The sequence below is a fragment of the Bubalus bubalis genome, chromosome 23 (genome assembly GCF_019923935.1).
Source record: "Bubalus bubalis isolate 160015118507 breed Murrah chromosome 23, NDDB_SH_1, whole genome shotgun sequence".
NCBI lineage: Eukaryota > Metazoa > Chordata > Mammalia > Artiodactyla > Bovidae > Bubalus > Bubalus bubalis.
This window is the reverse complement of record NC_059179.1, coordinates 16,303,410-16,320,373: the sequence shown is the minus strand read 5'-3', so window position 1 is coordinate 16,320,373 and position 16,964 is coordinate 16,303,410. Positions and strand designations below refer to the sequence as shown.

Genomic DNA, 16,964 nt, shown 5'->3' with positions numbered 1-16,964 from the left:
GCACAGAGCCGGTCCCTGATGTTTCTGCCTCTGTCTCATAGACTCAAACATAAAATAAGTATTTTATTAATAGGACTGAAAGGGTCCTAAGTGAAGAAAGTGCAAGTGAAGTCGCTCAGTCATGTCTGACTCTTTACGACCCCATGGACTGTAGCCAACCAGGCTCCTCTGTCCATGGGATTTTCCAGGCAAGAGGACTGGAGTGGGTTGCCATTTCCTTCTCCAGAAAGTGTCCTAAAGACACCATGAAACTCAACATTTTATGGCTAAAGTAACTGAGCACCAGAGCACTTAAGTGACCTCTGTAAGGTCACACCACCGTCTTTTAGGCAGAAGGCAGAACATGTCAGCTCAGTATAGGGTACACCTGTGATGTTGGTTTGTGGTTCCTACACCAAAAAAAAAAAAATCCCATTTTTTGTCATCCACAAAGCAATTACTATGTCAGTTAGGATGACAACTTAAGCATCAAACAGTCCTAACCTAGTCAGTGTTCCCTGGCAGCACTCTTTCACTCAAAGGAGATATTCTCCTTCCTAAATGCAGGTATTTCTGCCAACTAAGGTGGTGAAGTAGTAACTAGGTGGAGACTGAATGATAAGACTTGTGAGTAATGGAAGCCTTTACAGAAGGGCCTGGAAGTCCTTCTATTGGTGTGGGCATGCTTTGGGGATGTTACCAAAGTAGTTTATGGAAACTGGGCTTTGAAAATTGGTATAAAAACCACTGAACAGTGTCAACAGGACTGAATTGTGGGCATGTATTTTCCTGTCTAACATTAAAGGGCTCAGCCAGCAGCTCCAGATGAGCACTCCATGATGCTAAGCTCTGGGCAGGGCTGTGCTCTTCACACTTTCACCTCACAGCTTGGTGTATAGAGATCTGGACCTCATAGAAAAAAGAGAATAAGTGATTCCTCCAGAAGAAAGGCCCTTGGCCTCACCTGAATCCACGGAGAGCCCAAAATCTTGATATTTTCATTTATTGTTTTCATTAGATTTAGGAAAGTTTGATCTTTATAATCAAAACGGTTCTGGAAAATAATGGAGCAGATCACATTGCAGGGAGCACAGCCCAGGATGAAAGTGGGGTCACAGGGCAACCCTGAAGAATAACAAACATTTAAACACCATTAAAACATACACATGAAACACTTTTATCTTTGAAACAACAGGTAGACTGTTAGAAACTTTAAATCAATATTTGTTGTTTCCCTTAACAGCAAAATATTCAAAATGCAAAAATTGACACATAACTTTTACCTTAATCTAAAAGACCATGTTAACCTATTTAAAGAAGGTTTATCTATTTATTTATCTTTAAATTGTATTGATGTATAGCTTATTTACATTGTTAATTTCTACTGTACAGCAAAGTGTTTCAGTTATACATACATATATATATAGTTTTTCAAATTTTTTTCCATTATGGTTTATCATAGGTTGTTTAATATAGTTCCCTGTTGAAGACAGTAGTACCCTGTTGTTTATCCATTACATTTATAATAGTTTACCTCTGCTAATCCAAACTTCCAATCCTTCCCTCTCTCACTGCTGGAAACTACAAGTCTATTCTTTATGTCTGTGAGTCTGTGTTTTTCACAGATATACTCATTTGTGTCACATTTCAGATTCCACACACAACTGATATCATATGATATTTGTCTTTGTCATTCTGACTTACTTCATTTAGTATGATAATCTCTAAGTCCATCCATGTTGCTGCAAATGGTGTTTAAATAATTTTTTTTTTAAATCAATCCAGGGACTTCCCTGGCCATCCAGTGGTTAAGACTCCACACTTCCACTTCAGGGGGTGCAGGTGGGATCCTTTGTCAGGGAACTAAGATCTCACACACCATATGGCACAGCCAAAAAATTTAAAATAAATTCAATTCATATTGACTGCCTTTTCTTATATCTTTTTCACCTAAGGGATCTTAATTTGAAGGGTGAATGATGAAAACACTGAAGAGACCATTTTTTGTATCATTTAATTACTAACATTATCAGTATCATAAACACTGACATAGGAAAATGACAACAGTTAGGGACCTTGAAATGTTTTTTATATAATGAATAGTTGAAAGAGTCATGTGTAGAATCAGCAATGAGGAAGCTAAAGAGAGAGAGATTGTAGACTTCGTGTATGTGAAAAAATAAATGTATAAAAGCAGGAAGAATCCATGCTGTATGAGAAGAAAAACTAATATGAGTGAACAATTATTATGAACTGGATTTTTTTGTCCAAAGTAAATATAAAATATAATTTTTATATCAAACATAAATTCCAGGTAAGTGAAACCAGAAAAGGTTAATTGGTAAATGGAGTTTATGTGTCATTTCAATGTTAAAAAAATTTCTTTGCTTAAGAATTAAATGACCTTCATTTACAAAAACCATAAAAATTAATTAATTTAAGCAAGGCTGCATTATGTGGACCTCTGGGTTAGTCTTCTGTTTACCCATCAACAGAATATTAAACTTTGATAAATTTAAATTTTTCATCACTTATATCAAGTTTATTATATTTCCAATGAAGAAATTACACTAGAAGAAAAGTTTTCTTTTTTGGTAGGAGATCTATAAAATAAAATTGGTGCAATCAAATAATCAAAGAAAATTCTGGGACTTCCCTTGTGGTCCAGTGGTTAAGAATCTGCTTTGTAATGCAAGGAATACAGGTTCGATCCCTAGTTGGGGAGCTAAGATCCCATAGGCCCTGGGGCAGCCCTTGTGCTTCAGCGAAAGATTTCACATGACACAGTGAAGATTCCACGTGCCACAGCTAAGGCCTGAAGCAGTCAAATAAATAAATCAACTTTATTTTTTTTTTTTTCCTTAAGAACCAAGCTTTATTTATTTACAAAAAAAAAAGTTGGGGCAAGAAGGAAGACAAATTTTACACAAAAGTACTACAATGGTAACTCCCTTTGGTAAAAAGTGTAATAAATGTCTTGTACACCTGTTCACAGGTACTAAACCTGAAGCCACATAGAACTATGGTACACAAGAAGCTAGAGCAGTTATGCTAGCACATCAAAGCATATTTCCTTTAATAAAAAATTGACAGTATGTACATTATTTACAAAAAAAAAAAAAAGAAAAACCAAGTTAAAATTGTGTTTGTGTGTGTGTGTGAGTAAAGCTGGTGGATGGCACTAGGGTAGACTAGTAAAGAAGCAGGTACAAAACAGTTCCACGGGAGCTAAAAAGGACGACTGATTTGAATTTGTTGAGGCTGAGATAAATCAACTTTAAAAAAAAAATCACGATAGAAAGAGAGATACAATATTCACATATATAGATGTGATTAAAGATTACTTGAATCAAAATACAGTAAGGAGTAACATCAGAATGATGGTGTAAGAGGAAGTCCCAGCCTTCCTTCCCCCACAGAAACACCTGTTTAGCAATGATATGTGGATTAAAATTTCTTTATGAGACTTTCAGAAACTTTTAAGAAGTCACAATACCATAGGCCACTACGAAGCTGAAAACAGATACAATAAAACTGATAAGAAGTGCAATATCACTTCGCCTGCATCAACACCTCCCCCGCAAAACCTCAATGCTGAGGCAAAAGAATGCCCCTGCTGCTGCTGCTGCTGCTGCTAAGTCGCGTCAGTCGTGTCCGACTCTGTGCGACCCCAGAGACGGCAGCCCACCAGGCTCCGCCGTCCCTGGGATTCTCCAGGCAAGAACACTGGAGTGGGCTACCATTTCCTTCTCCAATGCATGAAAGTGAAAAGTGAAAGTGAAGTCGCTCAGTCGTGTCTGACTCTTAGCGACCCCATGGACTGTAGCCTACCAGGCTCCTCCGTCCACGGGATTCTCCAGGCAAGAGGCCTGGAGTGGGGTGCCATTGCCTTCTTCGAAAAGAATGCCCCAGGTTGTGATTAACCCAGGAAAGAAATGGATGAGGCATGCATTCAATGCTGCAGTGGGCTGCTTGAGGAAGTGGCTTCTGTCCTGCCTCGCTTGGAGTGCTGACAGAACTGGCATAGTCTGGATGTCTGGAATCACTGAGAATAGAGGGTGAGAGAAGTGATTTGCTGTGACCAGCATGGCCTGACTTGAGGTGCACAACTTGAGGCTCATCCTCTAATGGGGGGAGAGGAGTGGAGTTTCATCCAGTGCCCTGGTTTTTTTGGAAGGCAACTCAAAGGACTGGTAACTGTCTAACCTGATTCAGGGCATTGAAGGGGAGCCTACAGATTTTGGATGCCACTGAAAAGGGGAAGGTGGAAGAGCTCGCTTCTGTTGAACTACAGAACTTTCAGTGTGCAAACAGATAACAAAGACAGCAAGAGAGGACTAGCTCCTGAGAATGAGCTTGGCAAGCTTTCCTAGTCATGAAATTCTACACACAAGCCCACAGTAATTGCGGCCACCAAAAGAAACAGGTTTCGGAGGGCCCCAGAATCTCCAGCCAAGATGCTTGCTAAGTGCTTTTGCTCTATATAAAGCTGGTCCATAAAATCTGGAAGAAGTAGCTATTTTTTCAAGTTAATGAATCTAAACATAAAGTCATGAAACACACAAAGAAGCAGGAAAAATGGCTCAAACAATGTACAAAATAAATCCCAGAAACTGATCCTAAAGGAATGGAGTAATATCACTTATCTAAACAAAGTTTTTATCAGAAAGTGATGCAGGGACTTTCCTAGTGGTCCAGTAGTTAAGATGGTGTACTTCCAATGCAAAGTCACTGGTTCGATCCCTGGTCTGGGAGCTAAGATCTCACATGCCTCACAGTGAAGCCAAAAAAAAAAGTGACATAATGTTCCACAAACTCAAGGAAATGATGCATGAACAAATGAGAATATCAAGAAACAGAATACATTTCTTAAAAACAGCTGAAATCTGTCAAGTTGAAGAATACAATAAGTCACATAAAATTTTTGCTCAAAGGTGGGTCATTTGCTATTACTCAGAAGAACAAAAGGAAAAAAAAAATTTAAAGAGTGAAGAAAATACAAGGGACTTACAGGACATCAACAAGGGGATCTATATACACATTATGGGAAAAGAGAGAGAGAAAGCTTATTTGAAGAAATAATGGCAAAAACTTCCTACATCTGAGTGAAAAACTGACACAGATTCTAGAAGGCCAGTACACTCTAACTAGGATGAACAAAAGAAACTCACAGTGAGATACATTATACTCAAACTGTCAAAATCAGAGACAAGGAGAGAATTTTGACAGCAGCAGGACAAGTGATATGTCAGATCCAGTAGAACCATCATAATACTAACAACTCATTTCTAAGCAAAAACATTGCAGGCCAGAAAACAATGGGATGATATACTCAAAATGCGGAAAGAAAAAAGCTATCAACCAAGAATACCCTATCTGACAAGACAATTTTTCAAAAATAAAAGACAAATAATCACTTTCTCAAATAAACAAAAGCTGAGGGAGTTAATCCACACTAGACATGACTTAGGATTTCCCTGGTGTCTCAGGGGTAAAGAACCCGCCTGCCAATGCATGAGATGCATGTTCAATCCCTGGGTTGGGAAGATCCCCTGGAGAAGGAAATGGCGACCCACTCCAGTATTCTTGCCTGGGAAATCCCATGGACAGAGGAGCCTGGTGGGCTACAGTCCATGGGGTCTCAAAAGAGCTGGACATGACTTAGCAACTAAATAACAACAACAACAAAGACATGTCTTAGAAGAAATGCTAAAAAGGGTTCATAAAGTTAAAACAACAGAACACTGAGAAGCAACAGAAAATCACATGAAAGTATTAAGTTAATCATCATGTTTTGTGCTGGTCTCAGCCTATCAATAACCAAAGCTATAGAAGAACTAGACCTTGTGGTGCTTTTTATGACTGCAAGAAGTCCTTCAGCAAAAGTCATCAGGAAACTTTGAAACATAGAACTTTATCACCAACAAGACCTGAATATTGCCAACACACCTGGGAACACACTGTGAGGTTGTGAGTGGAGAGTGACAGAGAGTGACAACTCACACAGTGGCCCGGAGTTCTGCTCTCACTGCGGTAAAGTTCAGGGCACAGTGTTTCAAGGGCTCATTATGGGTGAATTTAGAACATAGAAAGTGGAAATACAAAGCACTGAAAGAGAAAAAACAAGTAGCCAAAATGCTTGTAATTGAAAGCATCCAAGAACAAAGGAGGCTCAGTGGGAAGAGCTCTTTAGTCTCCTGGCTAGCTTGTGTTTATTGCAGATAACCACCTTTGAAACGGATGCTGTTTGGAAGCAGATGCCTTGGCAATCACAGCCAACATCAGGAATTTGCATTACAAAAAAGAAAAAAACCCAGAACTGTCTGAATTTAAACTACGCATTAGAAAATGAAAATCAAAAGCAAGAGGTAGCACCTCACACCTGTTAGTATGGTCATTATCAGAAAAGAAAGAAAGAAAGGGAGGAAAGAGGGAGGGAAGGAGAGAGAGAAGAAGAAAATAACAAGTGTTGATGAGGGAGTTGAGAAATTGAACCCTTATGTATACTTGATAGAATGTCAGATGATTTACTATGAAAAGCAGTATGGCCATTTCTCAAACAATAAAAAGAAATTTACCATATTACCCAGCAATCCCACTTTTGAGTTTTCATGCAAAATAGCTGAATCAGGATCTCAAAGAGATGGCTGCACTCCCCTGAAACATTCTAAAGGTCCATCAACAATTACAGATAAAGTAATGTGGGAGGAGACTGACAAAGATGGCAGAGCAGGAAGATCCTGAGCTCATCTCCTCTCATGGGCATCCCCAAACTATAACAATATACAGAAGAAAGGTTTTTTCTGGTTTCATTGATGAAAAAAAACCAGAAGCCACCAGAAAAGATCTTCAACAAATAAAGATATAAAGAAGAAACCACAAGGAGATGAGAAGGAGCAGTGAAGTACCACACCCCCACATAAGCAAAGCACAAAGGCAAGAAAAATTACAATTGCAGAGACTGCCTCAAGAAGTGAGTTTTCTGAGCCCCACACTGGGCTCCCTAGCCTGATGGTCTTGCAACAGGAAGATGAATCCCCAGAATGTTTGGCTTTGAAGGCCAGCGGGGCTTACTTTCAGCTGTCCCAGGGGGCTGAGGAAATAGAAACTCCACTCATGAAGAGGACATACAAAATTTCACAGGCTTTGTACCCAGCATAGAAGCATTCATTTGAAAAAAGCCTGGGTCAGACCCACCTGCTGATCTCGAAGAGCCTCCCAGAGAGGTTGGAGGCACCTGGGGCTCACCCTGGGGCCATAAATACTGGCAGGAGCCATTTTGGGGAGCTTGCTCTGCCCCCTGGACACTGGTGCTGGCAAGTGCCATTTTGGAATCTTCCCTCTGGCTTAGTATCATGACCAGCCCCCTCCTACCTCCCAAGAGCCTGTAGGCACCAGGACCTGCCCAAGGCCAAGCAGCTAACTGAAGGGAGACATAGCCCTACCCACCAGCAGAGAGGCTGCCTTAAGATTCTCTGACCTCACAACCACCCCTGTACACAGCCCTGTCCACCAGAGGACCAGGACTCAGCTCCAAACAGCACTGCACAGGCACTAGACCCAGGAATTCCAGGGCCCTACAATCAGAAAGCAAAGGACTCAGCTCAAACACCACTGGTCAGGCACCAGTGCCAGAATCCCCAGCCTACCCACCAGCAAGCCTGCTCTCGTCAGACAAGCCTCACCATTAGCATGTGGATAAGAACCCCAGGACAATGACAGCCCAACAGCATGCAGACCCAGTCCACATACCAGTAGGTAAATGGTGGCTTAGCTGGTAAAGAACCCACCAATGCAGGTGATGCAAGAGACACAGGTTTGATCCTTGGGTCAGGAAGATTCCCTGCAGAAGGAAATGGCAACCCACTTCAGTATTCTTGCCTAGAAAATTCCATGGATGGAGGAGCCTGGCGGGCTACAGTCTATGGGGTTGCAAAGAGTTGGACACAACTGACTGCACATACATACAATAGCACCACCTAGGCCCTGGCTCTGCCAACCAGTAGGCCTGCCCTAGCCTTGTGACCAGCCTTTTGCAACATGAGTGGACACCAGTCACAGGACTACCACAGGCCTACAGTCGTGGACCAGCTCAGTTATCATCAGGCCAGCGCCAACCTGCTGGACTTCAGACCTGCCTAGGCTCAGCACCAGCCTCACCCACTGGTGGACAGACACCAGCCCCAGAGCACTGCAGATTGTGGACCCAACCCACCCAATTCTAAAAGGCCAGCACCTTTCCTGTTGCCCCAGCCTCAACAACCAGCAGGCCAACACAAGCTTCTGAATATCCCAGAACCCACAACCTGCTGTGTCAGGAGCCAGTCTCACCAACCAGCGGTCCCATACCAACTCTGGGATCCTTGGGCCCCTTAGGCAGATTCCAGGATCTGGCTCTGCTCCCCTGGGCCAGCATGTGATCCAGCACCTGGCTTTACCTTCCAGTGGTCAGGCACCAATCCTTGGATCTCGTGAACCCTGACTCACCCACTAGTGAACCAGCACTACCTCTGGAATGCCCCAGGGTTCCACAATCAGCCACTTCTTGGGACAGCACGACCAAGCAGCAACTGGCAACCTCTGTACAAGGCAGGAACAATCAGCCAATCTGACCGAGGTCAACCAAGACTACCAGGCTGCCTACAGTAGTCAGCCCACAACAGAAAGACAAACACAGTCCACATGGGGGAAATCCTGATCAATACAGCTCTAATGATGAGTGGGCAGTGTGTTGTTGGGATACATTGGCCGTCTCCTAAAAAACATTATTTCTCCAAGGTCAGGAATTATAACCAACCTACCAGATATACAGAAATAAAAATAGCAAGTTAGGGAGAAAAAATGGGGTAACAGAAGAACATGTTTCAAAGTGAAGTGGAGATATATAATCTACTCAAGAAAGAGTTCAGGGTAATGATCAATAAGATGATCAGGGATTCTCTGGTGATCCAGTGGTTAAGAAACTGTGTTTCCACTGTAGAAGGTATAGGTTTCATCCCTGGTCAGGGAACTAAGATCCCACATGCCACATGACTCAAATGGAAAAAAAAAAAAAAAAAAAAGATGATCAAAGAACTTTGGAGAAGAATGGATACACTATGCAAGAAGTTAGTAGTTTTTAAGAAAGAATTGAAAAATATAACGAACAACCAACCAGAGATGAAGAATATAATAACTGACATGAAAAATACACTAGAAGGAATCAAGAACAGACTAAATGAAATGGAGGAATGGATCACTGAGGTGAAAGACAGTAGCAGAAATCACTGACAAGGAAGAGAAAAAATAATGAAAAGAAATGAGGGCTGTTTAGGAGACTCTGACACCAGCAATCATACACTCACATTATAGAGGTTCCAGGAGAAGAGAAAGATAAAGGGTCAGAGAACACATCTGAAGACAAAATAGGTAAAAACTTCCCTAACCTGGGATCAGTAACAGACAAACAAGTCCAGGAAACACAGAGTCCTGAACAGGTTTATCCAAAAAGCAATAAATCAAGATGCATTGTAATTAAAATGTCAAACAATTAAAGAGAGATTAAAAGCTGCAAGGGAAAATTAACAAGTTAAACGTAAGGAAACTCCCATTACACAATCAGCTGACTTTTCAACAGAAATTCTGCAGGCCAGAAGAAAGTGGCATGACATACTTAAAAAAATTTTTTTTAAGTGATTGAAAGAAAAAATAGACAAACAAGAATGCTGTACTCACAAGTTTCTCAATCAGATTCTCAATCAAATTTTACAGACAAGCAAAAGCTAAAAGACTTCAGCACCACCAAATCAGCTTTACAGGAAATAGTAAAGAGACTTCTCTAAGAGAAAAGAAAAAGCCACAACTAGAAATGGGAAAATTACAATGGAGAAAGCTCAAATACACGGTAAAGGCAAATACACAGTAAAGTTATTTTTTTTAATGCTACATTTTAATGAAGTCATAATTGAGAACTGCTTTAAGACATACCTAAACGATCATGGAAAAAGCAAGAGAGTTCCAGAAAAACATCTATTTCTGCTTTATTGACTATGCCAAAGCCTTTGACTGTGTGGATCACAATAAACTGTGGAAAATTCTGAAAGAGATGGGAATACCAGACCACCTGACCTGCCTCTTGAGAAATCTGTATGCAGGTCAGGAAGCAACAGTTAGAACTGGACATGGAACAACAGACTAGTTCCAAATAGGAAAAGGAGTATGTCAAGGCTGTATATTGTCACCTTGCTTATTTAACTTATATGCAGAGTACATCATGAGAAACGCTGGACTGGAAGAAACACAAGCTGGAATCAAGATTGCCGGGAGAGATATCAATAACCTCAGATATGCAGATGACACCACCCTTATGGCAGAAAGTGAAGAGGAACTAAAAAGCCTCTTGATGAAAGTGAAAGTGGAGAGTGAAAAAGTTGGCTTAAAGCTCAACATTCAGAAAATGAAGAGCATGGCATCTGGTCCCATCACGTCATGGGAAATAGATGGGGAAACAGTGGAAACAGTGTCAGACTTTATTTTTCTGGGCTCCAAAATCACTGCAGATGGTGACTGCAGCCATGAAATTAAAAGACGCCTACTCCTTGGAAGGAAAGTTATGACCAAACTAGATAGCATATTAAAAAGCAGAGACATTACTTTGCCAACAAAGGTTCGTCTAGTCAAGGCTATGGTTTTTCCTGTGGTCATGTATGGATGTAAGAGTTGGACTGTGAAGAAGGCTGAGCGCCAAAGAATTGATGCTTTTGAACTGTGGTGTTGGAGAAGACTCTTGAGAGTCCCTTGGACTTCAAGGAGATCCAACCAGTCCATTCTGAAGGAGATCAGCCCTGGGATTTTTTTGGAAGGAATGATGCTAAAGCTGAAACTCCAGTACTTTGGCCACCTCATGTGAAGAGTTGACTCATTGGAAAAGACTCTGATGCTGGGAGGGATTGAGGGCAAGAGGAGAAGGGGACGACAGAGGATGAGATGGCTGGATGGCATCACTGACTCGATGGACGTGAGTCTGGGTGAACTCCGCGAATTGGTGATGGACAGGAAGGCCTGGCGTGCTGCGATTCATGGGGTCGCAAAGAGTCGGACACGACTGAGCGACTGAACTGAACTGAACTGAAACTATTAAAATCCCTAAATGTCATTACTATTTGCCAGAATTGTAGCCTTGGGCCCTGAAGTGACTCTCAGACACTTCTGTGAGGCTGTATGTATAAAAATTGTTCAATTAAATGAACATAAATGTCACTGTTTCATGAGTGTCATTTTCATCATAAGTGTGACACCCCCATAAGTGTCCTTCTCACCCTGTCCAATTAACAAGTATTTCCTGGTAAAAAGCTCTGGAATAGAAAACCCACTTTAATGCTACAGGAAAGACATTGTTCTCTTTTTCAGGAAAAGACTCAAAACTATCCTCTGTGATTTCTAAATTGAACACAAAGTGCAGGATAGAGTATTATTAAAACACATTTATACCTACATGGTGTGTACCATCATGGGACAATCTTATGACACACATGACAATCACAGATACACAAAAGCTCCCCTGGCTGTCTGTGCTTCACACCCTCCTCCCCTTCATCTAAAGACTGACAACCACCACCCATAGGAAAGATGTGGCTGCCTGGAAATGTTGCCAAGAGCATCACCGGAGAGAGAGAGAAGACTGCTAAGGTCAGAGTTACAGAGCACAGAATCACCCACCATTGGTTTTTCGCAGCTCCTCCACCATGCAGCATGCTTCCTCTTGAACACGGTCCTCGATGCTCCTCTTGCCCATCCCGAAATTCCGCAGCGTCATGAGGGAGAAGCGCCGGGTCTCCTTCCACGTTTTCCCGTTGCTGAATACGATTCCTGATGGGAGGAGAAACAGAATAGGAGGGAGGTCCTAGGGAAGGAGGCGTGAACTGACACTTGGGAGACTGAGACGAACAAGCTCTGCTGGGGGGCTCTGAAATTCCTGTTTTTCACCCTGACCACCCCTACCCATTATCAAAGCTGAACATGTACAAATACACACCTACCATGTCCCTTAACATTTCTTTCAATCACTGGGAAACTGCCTCTTCTAGAAAACTCCTCTCCCAAATCAATCAGAGCTTCCTTCACTGCTTCATATCCATGCAAAACTACTGTGGGCTTCATTCCAAAATACACAGTGAACACAGGGCCATAGACTTTTGAGAGCTGGGAATGGAAATGCATGTAATAGCAAAAGAAGTCAATACTTGATATATATTGTGCCTGATACAGAATGTGTTATCATCCTACTATTATGTTTTTATTCTGCCACATAGCTTAAAATATTTCTCAATTCAATTCATAAGTATGATGGTGATTGTTACAGTTTCCACTTATGGATGACCTGAGATCCTGGATAACGGTCCAAATAACTGGTACACAGATTATAATTAATCCTCAAATCAGCACTTTCAGCATATTTATTTGCCCCACTATAAATAAGGAAACTAAAGTAGAGGAATTCTGGTGTATTTCCAGCATCCCAAGGCTAATATATAAAGAATTCCAGTTTGAAGATCTTCATAATCACCCTCTGATCCATGAGAAGAATGTAGCAGTCCTCAAGGCCCAGCTTTAAACCATCAGCCAGCTGACTGTTTCAGAATCACTCACACAGCAGCACTTAGAATTCTGATTGTATAGCCCTATGATGAATACTAGAAATTTATCATTTCAAAAAATAAATTCCCAGCCTCGTTTGAGATCCACTGGTATGACTAATACAGAAAGAGAGGAAACATCGTAGAGGCAGTGCTTGGAGAGACTGCATCTCATGGAAGAACAGCATCTGACACCCTGCAGCATTCACAGGGTACAGACGGCAGCTTCCTGCAGAATCCTGAGTGATGACTTCTTTCTTTCAATCACTCATGCTTGTCTTGATCCCAAGTCAATTCCTCTACATCAGGCACAATCCCCTTTTGCAAAAAAGTTATATTTTCCTGACTCTGAACAAAACACACGGCTTACGTAGTATATGACTTCTGGAAGAAAATCTTGAATCACAAAACACCAAAAATCAGCCCCAAATCATAGCAAATGGCTGTGAAACAAAGGAGGGAGGCAATACTCCCAGCTTTTAATACTTTATTATTTTCATTTTACCATACAAAGAGCTAAGTGTTTCTCTACTCGCAAAACACATTCCTTTTTCCTCTATTTAGGCAAGAAAAGTGTCAAAATTTACAGGAAGTAATTTGCTTCACATTTACATATTTTGACAGTGTGCCCATAGAAATATATGTATTAGCGTCATAATTAGGCTTAACTTACTTACCATTTGCAAGACCCTGGAGAAACATAAAATCTACTTACACTGGTTAAAGATTTGCTGATATTCTTAACATCTAACTGAAAGATATTTCCAAGAATTGGGAGAGGAGTGGGGCCTGGCGGGAGCTTCCCTTTCCCAGAGCTCTGTTTCCAGAGTGAGAGGAGAAGCAGACAGGAGAGACACAGCACGAGGACCACAGCCAGATCCATTGACGCCTTCTCTTCTTACTCAGACAACTGTGAGCCTGAAATCTAAAGCTTTTATAACAGTCCCTGCTAATTCAACTTGGGCCTCTCTGATATAAAAAGACCAGTTACATCCACTTTGCACTCTATTCTGAGTAGACTTTGCCCCAATGATAAAAATAAATTGTGCTTTAATCTTGTTTTCTCTATGTCCTATGATCACTCTGGAAATTCCAGTCTAGCTGGTTTAGCTGTACTGGGATTGGGCCCTTGTGTGCATGCCAAGTCGGTTCACTCATATCTGACTTTTTGTGACTTATGGACTGTAACCCATCAGGCTCCTCTGTTCAGGGAATTCTCCAGGAAAGAATACTGGAGTGGGTTGCCAGGCCCTCCTCCAGGGGATCTTCCCAACCCAGGGATCAAATCCATGTCTCTTATGTCTCCTGCATGGGCAGAGCAGTTCTTTACCACTAGCACCACTTGGGATGCCCTGGGATTGGGTCCAGGTATGGCTAATTTAAAAACAAACAAACAAACAAATGGCTCCTGCCGGGGTCTAGCCCCAGCAGGATCCAGGGGTACCCTCAGGATGATGGTCTAGGCGAAAGGATAGCAAAGCAAAGAGCAGAGCTTGATCTTCCTTGATTAACACAGAAAGCCAATAAAGCTCCTGTGTTCCAAGGAGTCATCCTGAAAGAAGAACAGAGAGAGAAAAGGAGGGAAAAGGAAAAAAAAGAACGACACGGGGATACCAAGCTTTGGTGAGCGAGGCCCATAACTTTATTTTCAAAAGGAACTTTTATACCTTAACTTGTACATAGAGAGAAATGCAAGATGCAAAATCATACAGAGTCAGCCCAAACATTACATCTGTTTTGTCTTTATCAAAACCAGGATTTTTTCTGCATACCTTTCCCATAAACAATGTTGTGTACACTATCTTCTGGCCTTGGAGGCCTGTGGACATTTTATGACCCTTTTTTGATAAAGGCTGCTCAACCAGAAAACTTATTTTTCCTTGAAGTGTTTTTTCTTTATATTTCTAATCTATGTCAGCCTCAGAAAGTGCTAAACAGAGTTACATTCTCACGGAACAAAGGTGCAGTGGGTCACAACAAAGAAAGAACCAATTAGCTCAAAGGTCTGATGTGGTTAATTCCAAGGCTGCTACTTGTTTTTCTTACATTCCAACTATGTTAACCAATGCAATCCCAAGTGCACAATGGATAAGGGATATGGGAACTTGGCAGCAAGCATTGGCCCAATAATGAAGCCCTTTACCAGTACTATCTATTCTAATAATTTTTAATCCCTTAAAGGACTCTATGCTCATTAGGACTTTTAGAATGTTTTGGCTTCCCATGCCTTTCAAGGTTGGGGAGGTGTGAAAAATCATGTGTGTTAATTAAAAGAGAATGGATAAACCTGTCAGGCAAGCTAGAATGCCAGCAGAGGGATTAAAATAGAAATATTCCTTTCATGCCCAGGAGACTTATTAACTAAAGCCCTAAGTTGACTTTTTCCAGGGAAAGGTGGTCGGGGATAGCCCCCTGTTAATGTCAGAAGAGTTGGTGAAAGGCACAAAATAGTAAGACAGACAGATTCTGGTTTTAGGGTAGATGCTCGAGCAGATTCAGGGGATCCCTCGAGCAATGATCCGCCTTGCTTGTCATGGCTCTTCCACATGACCTTGTCATGGGTGGGATCTCCCGTGGTGGCTCCCGGCAGGCTCCTAACTGTGGATGCAAATCAATGACCAGTTGGAGATATCTCACACTGAGGACAATCAGTTTATCTTCAGTTCAGTTCATTCAGTCGCACAGTCATGTCTGACTCTGCAACCCCACGGACTGCAGCACTCCAGGCTTCCCTGTCCATCACCAGCTCCTGGACCTTGCTCACACTCAAGTCCATCAAGTCAGTGATGCCACCCAACCATCTCATCCTCTGTCCTCCCCTTCTCCTCCTGCCTTCAGTCTTTCCCAGCATCAGGGTCTTCTCCAATGAGTCAATTCTTCACTTGACTCCATCAAGTGGCCAAAGTACTGGAGTTTCAGCTTCAGCATCAGTCCTTCCAATGAATATTCAGGACTGATTTCCTTTAGGATTGACTGGGTTGATCTCCTTGTAGTCCAAGGAACTCTCAAGAGTCTTCTCCAGTACCACAGTTCAAAAGCATCAATTCTTTTGCACTCAGCTTTCTTTATAGTCTAACTCTCACATCCATACATGACTACTGGAAAAACCATAGCTTGGACTAGATGGACCTTTGTTGGCAAAGTAATGTCTCTTCTTCTGCCTTTTTAATTTTATTTTTTAATGTTTATCTTGTAATACTATATCCAACACTGGAATACTCTGTCCTTGAATTTGAAAGATTTTAAAATATTTTAATGTACTTACTGATATTTCATTTGCCTATGGAGAAGGCAATGGCACCCCACTCCAGTACTCTTGCCTGGAAAATCCCATGGACGGAGGAGCCTGGTGGGCTGCAGTCCATGGGGACGCTAAGAGTCAGACACGACTGAGCGGCTTCACTTTCACTTTTCACTTTCATGCATTGGAGGAGGAAATGACAACCCACTCCAGTGTTCTTGCCTGGAGAATCCCAGGGATGGGGGAGCCTGATGGGCTGCTGTCTATGGGGTCGCACAGAGTCGGACACGAATGAAGTGACTTAGCAGCATACATAAAACAGGTAATGATGCCATATTTAAGATCATTTAAAAATCAAAATGCAGTAACTGTGGTTCAGGCATTAGGGTTGTGTTTAGATAAGTTTCTGCATTACTGAGAACTTGAATTGCCAACTGTGTCAAACTCAAGGACTCCACCAACCATTTCAAAACAGCATCTGCTACCAGGTGCTTGCTACAATTTTGTATTTTCAAAGTTCCCCACCCCCTTCACAACTAGGCAACCATTTTGAACCCCCCCCCCAAAAAAAATTCTTGCTGACAAGTATCCTTACATCTTGTCATCTACAATTCTAATTCTTTTTTAAATTTATTCTTAATTGAAAGATAACTGCTTTTCAATATTGTGTTGGTTACTGCCATACATCAACATGCATCAGCCATAAGTATACAAACAATTCTAATTCTTCACAATAAATTTATGTACCTTTGCAGTTTTTTGCGTTTATAAATTTCCCCATGTTGTAGTCAGGTAGAAGACAATTTAAATGCTTCTTGGATCTGTGTCTCCTGGGCTGAAGTCATAACAAACCCCAAACAAATACCTCTTGGATTGCAACCAGATCGCCATTCTTGGAATTTGTCATTAATACTAATATAATTCAAACATCTCGAAAGACCAAAGATATATCAAGTAATTATATAAATAAATGTACATGACTTTTACCTTGAAATCTCAAGTCTACTCCACCAAAAATTAAACATTGGGAGGTAGAGATGGTAATTTTATAATTTTCAATGTGGGAAAGGAAGATTCTGGGTGATTAGAAACAGCAAGTGCAATAAAGGTCATATTCAGTTCAGTTCAGT

The 16,964-nt window shown here is 41.5% G+C and overlaps 1 pseudogene; it reads right to left on the bottom strand.

The window, feature by feature from the left end:
- Nucleotides 1-13,792, bottom strand: part of LOC102407362 — a 35,333-nt pseudogene extending 21,541 nt beyond the window's left edge.
- Between the last annotated feature and the right edge of the window lie 3,172 nt (nucleotides 13,793-16,964).